The sequence below is a fragment of the Phocoena sinus genome, chromosome 13 (genome assembly GCF_008692025.1).
Source record: "Phocoena sinus isolate mPhoSin1 chromosome 13, mPhoSin1.pri, whole genome shotgun sequence".
NCBI lineage: Eukaryota > Metazoa > Chordata > Mammalia > Artiodactyla > Phocoenidae > Phocoena > Phocoena sinus.
In genome coordinates, this window is record NC_045775.1 from 35,296,604 (window position 1) to 35,301,168 (window position 4,565).

The following is a 4,565-nucleotide window of genomic DNA, read 5'->3' on the forward strand; positions in this document are numbered from 1 at the left end:
AAATAAAATAAATGGGGCTTCCCTGGTGTCGCAGTGGTTGAGAGTCCGCCTGCCGATGCAGGGGACACGGGTTCGTGCCCCGGTCTGGGAAGATCCCACATGCTGCGGAGCGGCTGGGCCCGTGAGCCATGGCCACTGAGCCTGCGCGTCCGGAGCCTGTGCTCCGCAACGGGAGAGGCCCGCGTACCTCAAAAATAAAAAATAAAATAAAATAAAATAAAATAAATGAACAAACCAAAGAGAAATAAACACACAGAGAACAGAGTAGTGGTTACCAGAGGGAAAGGAGTGGAGGGAGGAGGGCAAAATGGGTAAAGGGGATCAACTCTATGGTGACAGATGGAAACTAAACTTCTGGTGGTGAACACACTGTAACATATACAGGAGTATATGAAATATAATGTTATAAACCCATGTTACCTCAATAAAAAATAAATTAAAAAAAAAGAATCAGGGCTATGGAAACTCAGAAAAGAGCTGTCTGCTCCCCCATCCTAGTCACCCCGCCCCCGCCAGACCTACTCTTTTACTCCTAGGGTGACAAACTGTCTTGGTTTCCCTGGGACTGAGGTGGTTTCCGGGATAAGGGACTTTCAGTTTTAAACCCTGGACAGTCCCAGGCAAACCATCTTGATTTGCTCAGGACTGAGAGGTTTCTGAGGACAGGCTTTCAGTGTTAAAACTGGCAAGGAGGGACTTCCCTGGTGGCCCAGTGGTTAAGACTTCGTGTTCCCAATGCAGGGGCCCGGGTTCGATCCCTGGGCAGGAAACTAGATCCCACATGCCACAACTAAAGATTCCGCACGCTGCAACTAAAAGATCCCGCACGCCGCAACTAAGACCCAGTGCAGCCAAATAAATAAATTAAAACAAACAAACAAAAACTGGGAAGGATGAGTTGGTCACCCTCCCTTTCCCTCACAGTCTGGCCTCTGCCCCCATCAGCCCCCTGAGACAGTGTCCAAAGCCCACCAACAACTTTGAAAGGCCAGTTCCTGTGGCCTCTTTTCTCTCCTCCTGTCCCACGGTGGGAGGGTGGGAGGATGGAAGGCTGCGGCTGTACCCAGCTGGCCGGGAAGGTGCATGGGGGTCGGCCAAGGGGCCAGGGAAGTGACAGCCTCGCCGTCCCACCCTCTCTAAGTCAGTTTCTGGGCCTGTGCCCTTTATCACCCCCTCACACTATCTGGCTGCCTGAAGGAGTATCTCCTCCTCGTGCATCCCAGCCCTGCCCTGACTCAGATAAGCTGAGGCGCCACCCCAGCAAGGCAGAGGTAAAGCTGTGGCCTGGGTCCTTCCCTGCCGTGAAACTCCCTACCTGACCCTCGGCCTGACCTTGGACAGAAAAGGAGCAGAGCATCTGCTTCCACATCCCAGAGTAGACAGGAATTCCTGTATTCACTTGACAGATGGGAAAATGGAAGCAGGACAAATGATGTGACCTGCCCAAGGTGGTGGGGCCAGACCCACAGAATGCAGGGGCTGGAAGGACCTCAGAGAGCATGCCCAAAGGCTCCTGTGATGGAGCTTCACGGAGGGTATATTTTGAGTCTAACCAGGGTGAAAAGACCCACAGACGAAGTCAGCACCTCTACCTCCCCACCGGTCTCAGGCCAACCTCCCAAATCACCCAAGCCCAGAGCCTTGAGACCCGCCTCCTGCAAGGCTCCTGGCCCCTCGACGACCTTCTGCCTGGGTTTCTCCCCAGCAGCAAAAGCAGATCCTTGTTGCCAGAACTCAGCCTTAGTGTTGTCAGAGTCCCACTCACAAGCCTCCCTGAGTTCCCATTGCTCCAGGATAGCTGGACATTCCAAACCCTCCCCGACCTCTGCGGACCCCAACCAGGCCCCACTTCTATCCTCCAGGCAGTGGGTGTGGCCACACGAAATTCCTCGTGGTCCCCAAACATGCCATGTCCTTTCTTGCTTCGGCTTACGCTGGCCCCTCCTCAGGGAAGGGACATCTTTCCTTCACCTGGATCTGTGGCAACCCCGCTGGTCCCTCAAGGGCCTGCTGACATGTCTCCTCCTCCAGGAAGCTTCCCTGAATATGCGAGTCAGAAACTCATTGTCCTTTTTTAAATGGCTTTAGCACTTACCACGTGTCAGGCACTAGGCTGGACCCTGTGTCTCATTTAACCCTCACAACAACCACAAGCATCAAGTACTTTACTGTTATCCCCGTGTTATAGACAAGAAACTGAAACACAGAAAGGTCAGGTAACAGGCCCAAGGTCACACAGCTGGAAATGGATGGAGGCAGGATTTAGGCTCTGGCGATCTGGATCCAGAGCCTGAGCTCCAAACCACCGATGGCCTGACCCTAGCAGTGTTTGTACCTCTGTTAGGGGCCCCTCCCTGGCTACACGGCACTACAGAAGCTCCTCAGGGCAGGGAACACGGAGCAAGACTGGCTTCCTACAGGAGTCTTAGTATTTGCTTAGAGAGCTCAGAGAAGGACCTTTACCCCAGGCTCCTATACAGCCCTAGAGGGAAAGACAGAATTCTATTTCTATCACCCTTCAGGCCAGTTTCTGAGGAGTCTCTGCCTGGCTTCTTTTTGGCTATGGGGATCTGGTCCCAGTCTGAGAATGGGATATGGATGGCGTAGCCAGAGGTAGGCTGAGAGTATGGCTCCCAGGGGCCCCGCTAGCCCTCCAGGGAGCTCTCCCTGTGCCCCTCCAATCCCTCTTTCCTAAAGGTCACTCCATACCTTCCTCCTCTAAGAAGCTGTGCCTGCTGCCCCCAGACCTGCCTCTGTCTAGTCCCTTAATCCCCTTCCTGCCTGTCTCCTGTCCCAGCTGGAAGGTGTGTCCGGATGTCCATGCCGACTCTAAGCTTTCTGCTTGCAGCTCCCTCACACCCACATGAGGCTCTAGCTGCACCTCCTCTTTAAAAAAAAACTTTATGGGAATTTCCTGGTGGGCCAGTGGTTAGGACTCCGGGCTTCCACTGCAGAGGGCCTGGGTTTGATCCCTGGTTGGGGAACTAAGATCCCACAAGCTGCTCGATGCAGCCAAAAAAAAGAAAAAAAAATTTTTTTTAATGAAATTGATTCCCAATTTGAAGTGGCAGTGGATACAAAGATAACAGAGCTTCTGATAATTTACAGAAATATTTGTTGCAATATGCGTATACATATTAAGTTTCATCCTGAATAAATAATTCCAATTTAATTTTTATTTTTATATAAAAATATAATATTGCACTCTTAACAAGACCGGTTATTTTACATATTTTCTCTTTAGATAAATGATGAACTTCAGCCTTAAAAATTCAGCAGAAGGAGGGAACAGAGGAAAAGTAACTCTGCTTTGGGGTGGTTTACTCCACGGCTTTTGTACGTACCCTGAAGGCTTCAGTACTTTGGCGGGTGTCAGCCAGGCTCAGATGTGCTGAATTACCCAGAGGGTCTCAGGGCTGGAGCTGGGAGAGGAGGCCCATGCGTGCCCAAGAGGGTGTGGCTGTGTGTGTGTGTGTGCGCGTACACACACACTCACGGTTGACTGTGTGAATCAATTTGTGAGTGTGTAAGTGTGATTCGTGTACACCCTTGCACAGTCCGCTTATGTACTTGAATGCCCCGGGTACGTGCGAGCATATACTCAGGAGTCCTCCCTCCCCTACATACCCAACGCCTGCCTACTCATCCCTCAGGGTGCTCCCCCACCCTGCCTCACCCCTGAAGCCTGTTCTGGCCCTCCAGCTCACACTGTTCTCCCCCTGCCCTTCCCTGTTGACCCTGCAGCCCTGACCTGCAGGCCTACATCACAAACGCTGTTCATCTTGTTCTGGTTTAGGCTTGGAGCTTGGTCACCCTTGCTCCCTGAGGGTGAGGCTGACTCCTTTCAAATTACCCCAAAGCCCAGCTTAGGACTGGGGACACAGCCTTGCCCAGTACATACTCATGATCTGAATTAAAGCCAGCTGCATTGAATGGAGCTGCATTTAAGTGACTAGAAACCAGAGCACGGTAGCTTTCCTCTCTCAGCTTTGAACTCTTACTCTCTGTATCTTTCCGCCTGTCCTTTCTCTGACTTATTTGCTGTCTCAATCTTCAGCTTACAGAGTACTTCCTTGTACACCCATGTCTGACTCAAATCTCATGACCATCCTTTAAGATAAGAATACTTATCCTCATTGAGCAGATGAGGAAACTGAGGCTCAGGGAGGCCACGTGGTGACTCGCCCAAGGTCACTCGGCCTGGAAGCAGGGCCTGGAATCCTCACGCCTGAATGGACACTGCCTTCCACAGTCCCTCCCCACCAGTAAGTGCCTGGGGTTAGAGGGCAATCCCTGGCTTGGAGGGGGTTCTTCCTGACCTCCTGTACCTTCTCCATGTCCTGAGGTCACTATGGGAAGGAGATGAACCAGGGCCCCCAGGGCCTCGGACAACCCCACCCAGCCAGCACTCCCAGATGCAGGAGGGGCAACGAGCTTGGTGGACATTGTTCCTAGCCTGTGGTTACTGATTTGACAACAATCCCTTTCCTCTCCAGCCAGCCAGGGAGTTAATGATTAAGGAAGGGATTAAATATTAACCACCTGTCGGGTCATGGCGTAATGTC